This window comes from Prionailurus bengalensis, chromosome D3, assembly GCF_016509475.1.
Source record: "Prionailurus bengalensis isolate Pbe53 chromosome D3, Fcat_Pben_1.1_paternal_pri, whole genome shotgun sequence".
Lineage (NCBI taxonomy): Eukaryota > Metazoa > Chordata > Mammalia > Carnivora > Felidae > Prionailurus > Prionailurus bengalensis.
In genome coordinates this window covers 90,599,808-90,613,257 of record NC_057356.1, presented here as the reverse complement: position 1 = coordinate 90,613,257, position 13,450 = coordinate 90,599,808, and the positions used below count along the sequence as shown (strand labels likewise).

At 53.4% G+C, this 13,450-nt stretch overlaps 1 long non-coding RNA gene across 1 annotated transcript; it reads left to right on the top strand.

Moving 5' to 3' along the window:
* The first annotated feature begins 8,185 nt into the window (after nt 1–8,185).
* On the top strand, nt 8,186–11,036 carry LOC122470068. The gene is made up of 2 exons (XR_006293814.1): nt 8,186–8,639; nt 10,802–11,036. It is a non-coding gene; the product is annotated as an uncharacterized LOC122470068 (long non-coding RNA).
* Nucleotides 11,037–13,450: the final 2,414 nt, after the last annotated feature.

The window sequence follows — 13,450 nt, the reverse complement described above, 5'->3', positions numbered from 1 at the left end:
CTCCGTGTCCCTTTCCTCGGGGGTGGCTTCACGGAAAAGTCATCTGTGCCGAGAGTCCCCACTGCTCTCCGTCTCTTGTCTCCCTGCCCGCTGCGCCCTGACTTCTGACTCCGCCGGCTGCACGGCCAGATTCCCTCCCGGCCTGGCTCCAAGTCCTATGATGCTCCCCAGCCCTGACCTTCCCCGCCCGGATCAGCGTGCTCCCTGAACCACTCCCTTTCTTTGCCTTTTAAGTTTATTTACTTACTTTGAGAGAGAGAGAGGGACGGAGAGAGAGAGGATCCCAAGCAGGCTCTGCTGTTAGCGTGGAGCCCGACACGGGGCTTGAACTCACGAACCACGAGGTCGTGACCTGAGCCGGAGATCCAAAGTCGGAGCTCCCCACGGAGGGGATTCTGACGAGCCCGCACCCTGAACCTTCCGCCCGCCCCACTCGGAGAGCCCGCTCTCAGGACCTCCCAGCCACCCTCTTCCCTCGGACCAGAGTCCACTCGGCGTTTGCAGAAACTCGCCGTGTGTGATGGCCTTTCGGACGTGCGGGGGCACAGCCGGGGCCTGGAAGGGCTGTGTCACCTCCGGAGCACGTCAGGCCCACGACGCCGGGAGAAAGAGGAAGAGGCAAGTGTCATTTTCAGTGTGACGGGGGCCAACGTTTTCACTTAGGAGGAAATAAGTTCTTGGATTTATCCCGAAACGTCAACAGGAAAACAAGTCTCCACATACAAAATTGCATTCACTTCCAACTTCTCCGTTATATATTTGGTACCTAACGTGAGGCGCCTTAAGTTTCAGCAGATAATTTCCTGGCGCGTATTAGGGTAGCTGAGTTCTTTTGAATTTTGCCTGTATCTAAAAATAACAATGGAACTTGAGAAAAGGCCACATAAACCGATACACCGGAATGAATCCCTGTCCCCCGAATCACGGGTCGCGTTGCCTCTGCAGCACTTCCGCGGGGTCTGGGTTAGGACGACTGACCGAGAGCTGGCCCTCAGGAGCGCCAGGGTACCCCGATGCAGTCCCTCACCCGGCAGGTAGGGCTGCGGGCCTGCGGGCCTCCACCGCAGCCCCGTCAGCGGCGGGAGGCTGCCGGCGTGACCCTGACTCTGCCTGGGGAAGCGCGGACGGGAGAAACCAGCCCCACGCAGACCAGGCCGAGTCCTCAGCCCTGCTGCTCTTGTTCCCCACAGACCAAATCACGGTTGCCATCGACAGCGTGGATCAGTTTCCCGGGGCTGCAGGACGAGAGCACCGAAAACGGGGCCGAAACAACAGAAACATAGTCTCTCAGTCCTGGAGGCAGGAAGCCCAGAATCAAGGTGTGAGCAGGGCCGCGCTCCCTCTGAAGGCTCTGGGGGCGGGGCGGGGGGATCTTTCCTCTCCTCTTCCAGCTTCTGGAGGCCCCTGGATGCCTCAGAGATCCATCACTCCTATCTCTGCCTCTGTGGTCACGTGGCTTCTCCTGGGTGTCTGCGTCCACATTTCTGTCTCCTTACAAGGACACCTGTCATTGGATGAGGACCCACGCTGCTCCATTGTGACCTGGTTCCAACCCAATTACATCAGCCCCACCTGAGAAGGTCACACCCACAGGTACCAGGGGTTAAGACATCAATACCTCTTCTGGGGGGGGGGGGGGGGGCACAATTCTACCCACTACAGAGGCTGTTTTTTTTTTTTTTTTGAAGTTTATGTATTGACTTTGAGAGAGACAAAGAGAGCGTGAGCAGGGGAGGCGCAGAGAGAGAAGGAGAGAGAGAGAATCCCAAGCAGGCTCCATGAGGTCGGTGCACAGAGCCCGAAGCGGGGCTCGAACCCAGGAATACCGTGAGATCATGACCTGAGCCGAAATCAAGAGTCAGGCGCTTAACTGACTGGCCCACCCAGGTGCCCCCAGAGTATTGTTTATATGCTGGGCAGTGTGCCACATTTTTTTCCTTTGTTTCGTTTCATCCTTATAACCATCCTACGAGGTGGGAATGCCCAGTCCACAGGTGAGCAAACCGAGAGCCGGGCGGTCAAATCTGTGCCCACGGGCACGCACCAACCACACTGCAGAAGGAGGTCCGGGCCTCAGTCTCCACCCAGCCCTTCGCCACAGGCTAGGGGCTGAAGGAAATCAGCAGGTCATTACGGCCTAGCTGGGACCGGTGTTCCGGGTCAACTGACCGGTCCCGTCTGCGATCTGTATGTAAGGGGGCGTCTCAAAGGGCCCCGGCTACTGAGGGCAGACTTGGGTCTGAGAGAACCGAGCGTTTCCATGATGAGAACCCACCCACGGAGAGAAGGCCTTTGCCAAAGCAGCTGAGAGTCCCCAGCCCCCCTCCAGGCTCTTGCCCATAAATGACGTCCGAAACGGCCCGTGCACATCCCCCGTTTTTGTGCCGCGTGGGGTTACAGCGCTGTCCCCATTAGCCCCTCCTCACCCCCGAATCCCTTTGGCAGACGGGGCACGGGGCCCCTAGTATGCTAGCACGCCAGCCGTCCGGCCCTTTGCTGGCCTGAATGTAAAGCTAACTAAACTAATTAATCACACCAGATTAATAAGAGTGACAAGGTGAGAGGGGTGACATTGTCCAAAATCTCCAATTTGGTGTGAGGGCGCATATTTTTTTAATCCCCACAGCAATTTATTTTCCGTATAGCAAACTTTCTCCAAGAATGTCCCAAAATGTAGTCAAGGTTAACTGTGCTGTGAGCTTATTCAATATTTATGATTCTTTTTATTTGTATTACGAGGACTTTTTGGGGACTCCAAAGGGTCCATTAATCAAACAGAGTGACAAAATGAGGCATTTGACAATCGGAACAAGGCCTGCATATTATTACGATTAGATGTCTATACCTAGACATATAGACGCAACGTCTATAGCTCGGGGAGGGGGTAGGGATAAGAGAACCAACTTAACTTTATCAACAGCTCCTGATTAATTGTTACCAAGTGTCATCCGTAAATTTCCCTTCCATCTAATAATCCTCTCGGACCATCTAACAACATCCCCGGCGAGCTGGCGACACCGAGGCTGAGTTTCTGAGACAAGGAGCGGGTGACACCGGTACCTCCAGTGACTGGCGACGGGCGGTGGACAGCGTTCACGGAGCTGCCATCTCTGAAATACAATTATCAGTGTGATCTGCTTAAGGATTCATCATCAGCTCCTGCCTTCTGAAGACTTAAAAAAATGCCAAGACACACAGAGAGAAAGAGGTGATAAGAAAGCATCATTTTCCTCCAGCCTCATAACTGTAAATTGAAGAAAATTATTTTCTTTGCCTGCAGCTCATTGGCATATAGGCAGCATTATATTATAATTTCATAAGCATAAATCCTTTGAATAAATTTCAGAGGAATAACTGAATTAGAAATGCAAGTAAAGTATCTAAAAAACTTAACTGTAGCAGGCAGGGGAGAGGAGGTGCGAGGGGCACAGGCAAGGAGGAGAGCCCCTTCTGGGTGCCTCCCGTGGGTCCCCAGAGGCCCGGGAAGAGCTTGGTCAGGGAGAGGCCGTTTCTCACCCCCTTCTGTGCCTGATGGCGAATAAAAGAAGTTCTTCTCCTCTCCCCTTGCTCGTGTTCCAAGGAATTTGAGCCGTAATTCATCATAAATTAATTTTGGAGAAACAACAGGCTTGGGGCGTGTTATAATTATTGTTATTTGTTTATTTATTATCGTGTTAACCATTATTTATTATTGTGTTAAGCATATGTGAGATCACAAAGGTTGCTCCTGCGGTTTCCTAGCAACAAGTCTGTGGGTCCGCCACGCAAGTTTCCCATCTCGGTGGGGGTGGGAGGCGGATGCCGGGTCAGGGGCCCGAGGCGTCTGTCCCTTCCTGAGGGCGCCCCTTGGGATACCCTGTGGAGGAGAAGGGTCGGCCTGGCCCCCTGCTGATGGCTCACCAGCCACCCGGCAGATTATCTTCAAAGACCACTTGGAGGCCAAACCCTGGCCCCGGGGGCTGGCTCAGCTTGGACAAGGACGTCCTTTCCTAGGCCCATGTTGGTCCTCAGGGAGGTGGCCACTAGGCCCCCTCCATGGCCAAGGGACATCTGGGGGGGAGGAGGCTAAGGGTTAGGAAGAGGATGGAAAACTTCCTGGGGGCCTCCGCGCCCCCCTGTCACGGCCTGGAGCAGCCCCGTGCAGCTCCCCACCTCCCCAGGGTGACCGACTGGCTTCAGGAGCCCATCACCATGTATGTAGTGGGAACAGAGGCACAGAGCCCGGAGTTTCAACTGCGTTCACACAGCCTCTCAGGAGCACGAATATCCATTTGCAATGTCTGTTCTTGTGTCAGCACAGAAGTGCAGAGAGGGATTGGTTTCCATGTTTCCGGCACAGGGACCCTGCCGGGTAAAGGAAACCTTACCTGGGGGCCCACAGAGTGCGATGCAGGACGGGGGGGCTGAACCAGAGTGACGGGACGGGTCTCCTTTGTCCGGTGTCCTCAGACAGACCCCCACGCCTCCCCTATGGATCACTTCCTATCCTGGGTAAGAAACGCATAGCAAAGGGGCCCGGTGATGTCAGTACTTTCCCATTATGGCAGAGCCACGCACACAGGGTCCCAAGCAGCGCCCCTCCCCCCCAACTGTCCAGTGAAATCCCCTGGGAGTGGCATTTTTTTCCCCAGTAAACTTTTAATTTTAGAATAATTGGACTATTCTTATTCTAAAATTCTAATTAGAATTTTAGAATAATTAGAAAAATTACAAAGACAATATAGTGCCCCCACATGCCACACACCCAGTTTCCCGGTTAGTAGCCTTGTCTATTACGATGGTACGTCGGTCGCAATTAACGAACCAATGTCGATGCATTAGTATGAACCGAAGTCTATGTATTATTCAGATCTCCTGAGCTTTCACCTTCTTCTGTTCCAGGATTGCGTCCAGGACAGCACATTACTTCAGTTATCAGGTCTCCTTAGGCTCCTCTTGGCTGAGCCTCTCAGGTTTCGCTGAGATTAATGACCTTGCCGGTTTTGAGGAAGGTTGGTTGTGTATTTTGTAGTGTCTCTCAATTTGAGTTGTCTCTCAGATTGAGTTGGATGGTTTTCTTATGGGTAATGTTATAGACATACCCATGTCTCTCCCAAACTCGCATTTTGTCATCTCATCCCCAGGGTGGTTTTATTTGGAGGTGGGCCCTCTGGGGGTGATCAGATAAGGAGGGTCGATCCCTCGTGAACGGGATGGGTGCCCTTGTGAGAAAAAGCCGCAGAGGCTGCTAGCTCCTTTACCCACCAGGTGAGGACACGGCGAGAGGTCAGCAGTCTGCAAACCAGAAGAGGGCCCTCGCTGGACCACGTGGGCACCCTGATCTTGGATTTCCAAGCTCCAGGGCTGTGAGGACTCCTTGCTTACTGTTTACAAGCCATCAAACTCATGGTACTTTGTGAGAGCAGAGAACGGGCTAACACAGACTGCATTTGTGGGTCTAGGAGAGGAAGGTCCCAGAAATCCCATGGAGGGTGCATGCTGTCAGGGCACTTCTTATTGTTGATGTCAAATGTGATCACGTGGCCAAGGCAGTGTCTGTCAGGGCCCCCCCGTGGAAGGTTGCCCTTTCCCCCTGTCCATATGCTGTACTTGGGGGCAGGAAGGCCCTGTGAGCAGCCCAGCATGCTCCAGGAGCAGAGAACTCTGTTCCACCTCCTCTGGCGTGGAAGTTCCACACAAATCATGTGAAATTCTACAGAGCAGTTTCTCCTCTGTCTTCATTTCTTTAGTCAACCACTTATTTATGGCAGGATAGACTCGGTGTAGACTTGGAGTTATATTCCGACACTGCCTCGTTCGTGTATTTGCTCAAACGTGTTAGCCAATGGAGGTCCCTTCCATTGCTCCCGTGTCCTCCTGACATGTCCCCATCACGGTGGCACTATCGGTCTGGTTTTGTTTTTCAGCACCTCCTTACTTTCTGGCACCACAAGATGCGCCCGTCTCACATTCCTTGCCCCCATTCTGGAACCGACCCTTTCTCCACAGACCCCTGGTTCTTTTTATCAGAGAAGGGTATTAGCAACCACACTCTGGATGCGGGGTGTGCTCACCGCTACAGGGCTGGGCAGCTTTCAAACCTCTGCGCATTTAGGATGCCACCAAGATCGGTTGCCAGCATCTCTTGGAGGAGGACCCAGGCCTCAGTGTTTTTAAAGCTTTGTCTGTCTGTCAAGCTGTTTCTACTTTTATATTTGGTCAATAGCTGGTGGCTTCCTAGTCTTGAGATTAGCACCTTTACATCAAGCGTATGGATACAGGGTGCCCCTCCGTGCTCCAGAAACAGTGTGGAACTTTACCAAGATGCAGGGGGCTAAATGTTTGAAAGAACTTTTGAGAGGCTGATTCTTTTCGTTGTTTGGTGTGGGGGGGGGGGGAGTGGGGAGTGCTCACTTCTCCCTTTTGTCTGCCTCTCTCTTACCTTTATTTTTCTTTCCTCCTTAATCCCTTGAGAAGTACCTGCCCAGTGCTCAGACCATTAGCGTCCTAGAGGCTAGGACTGGCAATCAGTTTCCATCTATCCCTTCTAGCCGGTGACCACAAGCGAGGGGCTTCGTTTCCCCTCCACCTGTGTCTGGGGACACACTGAGACCACTGCCCATTGAGTCAGATGTAGGTGGCCGAGCTTAGAAGTAGGTGAATCAGCATGTGGCACATAGTGGGCACCGATAAAGCTAGCTCCCCCTTCCTCTCCCCACCTCCAGCCCCAGGGAAATAAGACAGGCCTGACACTGGGGCTGGAGGCCAGTTTGTCACCCTCTCTGAACCAGAGCTCATCACCACACCTGGGGGCTTCCCTGCAAAGCAGAATCCAGGCGGGTCTACGCGGGCATAGTGGCAGGACAAACCCTCGGAGTCAGAGCACCCACGCCTGGAGATGCTCATGCAGTGTGGGCGCTGTTTGCACCCCTGCCCTGTGGAGCTTCTCTGCCCAGGCTGCCCCCCCCCCCGCCCCCGCTCACTCAGACACCCAGGGACCGCTCCCACGGGAGCCTGCCCTGTGCCACCCACTGACCAGTGACGATTGTTCGAATCAAAGGAACCAAATCGATCACGAGCCAATCTTACTTGGAAGTCCTTTAGAGGAACAGGAGTCCTTTACCTCAGAAGCCTGTTTTGTTGGCCAAGGCTACTTGGGACGCCAGCTGTGACGGCCACTCTGGCAGTCCTGACCGCACAGTGGGATCTGCCGAGAGGACTTTGGGGTGGTCCGCGGAACCCGGGGCCCAGCCCCACAGCTGAGCCTCGACCTCTAACAGCTCCCTGGGGCACAGCGTGCGGTGATGTGGCTCCATGGGTCTCTCGTCCAAGTCTCACAGTCTCGGCAACAGAGCCTTCTGGTGCGCGGTGAGGTGTCTCTACCTGTGGGTAAATCAGCCACAGCTGGAGGGGCAGGGGAACGGGACACTCGGGCCACCAGGGGAATTGTTATCAGCTGAGCAGCCCCCATAGGGGTCCAAGTAGTTAATCAGCAGTTTCTCTCCTTAAAACCGAACTAACAATAAACTCTTACCAGCAACCACAGCTTCTCAAGGGCAAGCATCTCGTGCTGGGTCCTTCAGACATCATCCGTTCAAGCTCTCTGAACAACCATACCGCGTAGACGTGAAACCCACAGAGACAAGAAAACAGGCCAAGGGAGGTCAGGTGTCACCGTCCAGGTGGCCCGGCCAACACGCTTCGGAAGGGGGACCTGAGACCCCGGAGGGCGTTGTCTTCTTGAGAGTGTGACACTGGCACAAGCATCCCATACACGAGCCTCCGGACCCGGGACGCCAACAGGGAGACACGGGAGCCGTTCTTGCCCGGAGCTGCCAAAGCAAGTGTAAATGCCCGGGTTCCACCTGCCGGGACACCCACCACTGAGCACCGATTCCCTCCGCCAACCTCAGCTCTTCCCAAACCGGAGCCCTCGCGGTCTCCCACACACGCCTCTGTTCCTTGCTGTCCCCTCCCTTCTCCCACCTGTTGGGCCCTTCAGGACTTGGTAGAAATGTCTCTTCCTGGGAAGCCTTCCTGAGTTTTGCTCCCTACACATCACACTCGGATGCTCTCGTGGTTTTCTTTCTTTTTTTTTTTTAAAGTTTTAAAATTTTTAATTTTAATTTTTTTGGGGGGGAGGGGCAGAGAGAGAGGGAGACACAGAACCCAAAGCAGGCTCCAGGCTCCGAGCCGTCAGCACAGAGCCCGACGCGGGGCTCGAACTCACGGATCGCGAGATCATGACCTGAGCCGAAGTCGGACGCTTAACCGACTGAGCCACCCAGGCGCCCCATCTTGTGCTTGTCAGTCGTGCTACTTAGGATACTTTGCTTTGCCCTAAGGAGCTCATTCTGTCCTTCCCTTCAGACAAGAGGAAGGTCTTCCTCGTCACCGTCCCCTCTCCGGTGTCCGGCCTGGGGTGGGCTCTTGGTCCTTGTTGGGTTGAGTTGATTCGAGGCTAAATGACACCTGTGCCGAGTCCTTCCCTGCAGGGAGGAGACCCTTCTCCATCACACTGGTTCCCACCATCTAGAGGAGACATGCTGGGCAGATTCACGGCCAGTCCTCACAGCGGTGGAGAGATACAGACAAATTCCACACATGACTGTGGCCTTTGTGACGCGTGGACAGATCTGGTCCTCCCTGCTGCCCTGAAGGTAGGTGCCACCACAGGACTTGCTTTGGGCAAGGAAATGCGGGCAGTGGTGAAAGTGTCTCTCCCAGGCAGAAACTGAGGGCCGGGGAACTCACTGGGCTCCCCTGCTCCCTTTGTCCTGACTGGGCACTCAACAGAGCCTGTGTCTAGATAAAGTACTATCAGTGGGGGGGGGGGGGCTATGGCACCCCCGTGAGAAGACCTCCCCCCACTGCCCTATACCTAGGCAGAAGAAGCAGCAGCTCCTGTGTTGAGCCATGGAGACTCTGGGTTATTTGTTGCCATGGTTTAACCTAGCTTTTCTGACGAGCGTAGTCACGTATCGTACCTTCTTGGATACAATTGGTACCTTCCTGAATCATCTAGATCTTGTCTGTAGATGGAAAGAGGGTTCACAGTAATGACGCTACGGAACTGAGCGTGGCGACAAAATGTGTGTGATACGGCCTCAGCCCTATTGTGCAGTGTAGCTCTGAGCAGACGCACACACACACGGAAGCATACAGGACGGACTTTCCTTGGAAGCAATTTTTCATGCTTCTATGAAAGCTGTTAATTTTTCTCGTTGGAGGTAGGCCAATTCGGCTCAGTTCATGGAGGCGTCCACTGCAAAATTCATCTAGCATTATTTCCTGAAGCTACCTAAGGTGCAGACTAGAAGAATGGGTATTTTCTCTTAATGAAAAGATAGTCGGATGAGGGGGGAAAAATGCCTTTCCTTTCTTCCTTTCTCTTTCCTCCCTTAAAAAAACTCAAAATGATGTTGTGATTAACTTGCATTTTGCAGCATAGTGGATATGACAGTCAACCAAATTAATCCCATTATGCAAAACCCAGTTCACAAATGGTTTTGCATTTTTGCAAAATTATGTCAATTTCCCTATAAATTGGAGAGACTGTGTCAGTTTCCTGAACTGCACAGAGACGCTACTCAGTGCTGTATATCTATATTCCTCTAATTCAAAAAGATACAGATTTTAGCTCCGTGCCACACATTAGGATTCATAACTTTAATGCTGCTATTTTTGTTTACATGAGACTTGCATGAGAATTACCAACAGTTTTCACATTCGTTTAAAATCTTCCTCCCCACCACACTCATCGTGGTGGCAAAAAAGACTTAGGAGCTTGAACAGAAAACGGTGAGAACAAAAACCATCCCTGTTGTGATACGAGGCCCGCGATTCCTTCTTTCGTCCCACCTCTGAAGCCCTCGGCTTCTCCGGCCGGGCTCCCCGTGCTGTCGCCGGGGCTCTGCCTCTCTGTCGGTGGCATTAGCGCGGGGAGAGCAGGGACGGTCGCCCACCTGCCGTCCTCTTGGCCAGCCGCAGACGTGCTGTTGGTGGCCAAATCTGCTTGGCACGGACCGCGATCCGTGAATTCCCTATAACTGGACCAACTTGTCAAATTAAGCCCGCTCCTGCGCGGAGCCGCTGAGCAGCCTGGATCTGGAAGTCCCCGCTCTCTGACCCCTGTCACCAGCCCTCTGAGCCCCTAACATCTGCTCTCTGGGAGCTGCCTTTTCACCTGGTTCATTTCAGATGCAGCAGGGCACTCCGTTCTGAGCTCAGCACTGCCCCTCTCTCTCTTACGGGGAGAAAGAAAAAGCTTCCTTGTTTTGAAGACCGGCGCTCTGAGGGCTAAATTACTTACTGAATTCAGAAAATCTATTTTTTAATGGTTATTCTTTCTCCGCGTAGCACTTTTTATTCCGGTAATGCTTTCTTGAACGGTGAATTGTTGACTTTTTATGCCTCAGATTTATTAGACATGTGCCAAGTTGTCAACCTCCTACTGTTTTCATTTGTGTCCACCTTGCAAACAGCAGGGAAAAATACTTTTTTTTTCCACGAACGCTCACTTCTTGGCAGTTCTGAAACAAATTTTTGAACAGTTGCTGTTCCTATTGATAGCAATAGTTTGATGTTTCAAAAAAAAGCCCAGGGTTTTATTTTCCCCTAAATTTTTGACACGTTCTGTCATATCCTATCATATCATACCCTGATGCATCAAAAACAAAAAGAAGGGAGGTCCCAGCCTGCACTGTTCACATAGATCATGAGTCTTCGCTAAACACCCTCCCATCTGTTCACCGCGTCCATTCTTTTGTCCCCACTCCAATGCTGGTATTCCTCACTAAAATCTGTTCTTGCTTCTTTCTAGACACTGCACTCTCCCCAGCGAGGCTGCCTGAGCTCGGTGAGAAATGGTCCCGAGGAATCGGGAGGCTGTGGGCATTTTCTTACCGCTGGCGGCCCGCGATTCGGACGCACCGTGCCACGGACAGGGACGGGAATGAAAAAGAAGAAACACAAATGAAGTGAATGGCCGGTCGCCTCAGGCAAATGTCCCCTGCAGTTGCTGGTACTGTGAAAAATAAAAAAGTCAGCAATCAAAACTCCTCTTCCCAGAGACTCTTCCCGCCAGGGCCACCGGGCCCTCCATGCTGAGGCTTTGAAATGAGGGACACAGTGGGACGGGCTGGCTCCTGTTCTGGCCTGGCGACAGCTTGCTCTCCGTCCCAGCTGCAGGGCTTGCGGAGAGGGGAGGCGGGATGGGGGGGGGCGACCGCGCCCCATCCCCACTGGGGCTGCCCGGCCACTCTCAGGGCCCCGCGGACGCAGCCTCGGGTGGAGTCTTCTGGGGCCTCTCCCGCTAGATCCCGCTGCACGGGAAGGACCAGCTTCCCAGGGAGCAGGTGTCATGGGAAAATCGGGTGCTTTGGGTCGACCAGGAGGCTCAGGATGACTTTACGAGGGGCTGTGAGGGGGCCCCTTACCCGGCGCACCAGCCGGAGGCCTCACACGGCCTTGTGAGGGCACACAGAGGCAGCCGGCGGCCACGTGACGGGACCCTGGCCCAGCCGCCCAGAGAAGCTGGGGTCTGCGGGGGGAACTGGGGTGCGTCCACCGCCTTGAGCAGAACACACGTCCATCCTTTTGCAAGATCGACCCTCTGTCCGACAGCCCCTTCAGCTCGGTAGACACCACAACCTCTGTGGGCTCATTCGCGGCGCCTAACCTTGGTCGGTGGACCCACATCCGGCCCTCCACCTGCCAGCCTGTGACCTCCAGGCAGATCTGTGCCGGACCCCCTTCATCCCCGGAGCCCAGGTAGGGGAACCTGAAAGGGGGGGGCGGCCTGGGTGGCTCAGTCGTTTAAGCGTCCAACTCTTGCTTTGGGCCCAGGTCGTGATCTCACGGTTTGTGGGGCCGGACCCCGGGCCGGCCTCTGCGATGATGGCGTGGAGCCTGCTTGGGATTCTCCCTCTCCCTCGCTCTCTCTCCCCTACCCGTGCCATCTCTGTCTCAAAACAAATAAACTTAAAAAAAAATTTTCTGAAAGGAACCTGTAAGCTTCTGGGGGAGCCGAGCCCCTAGAGGATTTTAAGCTGGGGCCTGAATAGATTTGCATTTTAGAGAAATTGTCTCCAACGGGAGACGTTTAAGTGAAAGGATCAACAAGATTTGTTTGCTTGCTGGGAAGAGGGCGGGAGGACGGACGTGGGTGACCAGTCAGGCTGGGACACTCAGAAGGGCAGGTGGGCTCTGTACCCAGCAGGGAAAGCGTCCCCACTGGGGGGATGGGGTTGGCGGAGGGGCACTGGGGGCCGCTGAGCCCTGGACTTGAGGTCCTATTCTGTGTAGGAAGAGTGGGGTTGGCTCCTTCCAGGACTAACATTCTAGAACTCTGCTGGGTTTCCGAAAGGTAAACAGCCTCACACGGAGCATGATGCCCTTGTTTACGTGACTCCCTGCCTTCCCGGAGCTGCGTTAGTTTTCTGGGGTGGCAGAAAGAGAGCACCAAACACCTGGTGACTTAAAACAATAGAAATCTGGGGCGCCTGGGTGGTGCCGTCGGCTAAGCATCCGACTCTCGATCTCGGCTCAGGTCATGATCTCGCAGTTGGTGAGTTCGAGCCCCACGTCGGGCTCCGTGCTGATGGTGCAGAGTCTGCTTGGGATTCTGTCTCTCCTTCTCTCTCACCCTCCCCTGCTTGTGCTCACGCTCTCTCTCTCTCTCTCAAAATAAATAAATAAACTTAAAAAAATAGAAATTAATTCTCTCCCGGTTCTAGAAGCCAGAAATCTGAAATCACTGTGTTGACGGGGCCGTGCTTCCCCCAAATCTCTAAGGGATGATCATTCTTCCTTGCCTCTTCCAGCTTCTGGTGGCTCCTGGCAGTCCTTGGCTTGAGGCTACATCACCTAATCTCTGGCTCCAGTGTCATATGGGCTCTGTGTCTCCTCCTCTTAGAAGGACGTTAGTCATCAGATTTAGCACCCACCCTAATTCAGTATGACCTCATCTGAACAGATTACATCTGCCAAGACTGTATTTCCAGATCAGGTCCCATTCCGAGGTTCCTGGTAGACTTGAACCTTGGGGGAACACTATTCAATCCATTATACCTACGCTTTATTTAAATAAACAATTTTTTTTTAATGTTCATTCACTTTTGAGAGAGAGAGAGAGAAAGAACATGAGTAGGGGAGGGGCAGAGAGAGACACACACACACACACACAGAATCCAAATCAGGCTCCGGGCTCTGAGCTGTCAGCACAGAGCCCGCCGTGGGGCTCGAAATCACTAACCATGAGATCATGACCTGAGCTGAAGTCAGATGCCCAACCGACTGGCCCCCCCCAGGTGCCCCTGTACCTACACTTTCTTATCATTGTAGGGATTCTTCCCTCAACCAGGGCTCCAACATGCGCTGTGCCTCTGCAATCACCACAGGTCGATGAGAAGAAAATAGAAGTTCTACTTCTATGTACTTGAAACTGTTACTTGGGGGTAAGTCGTATAAC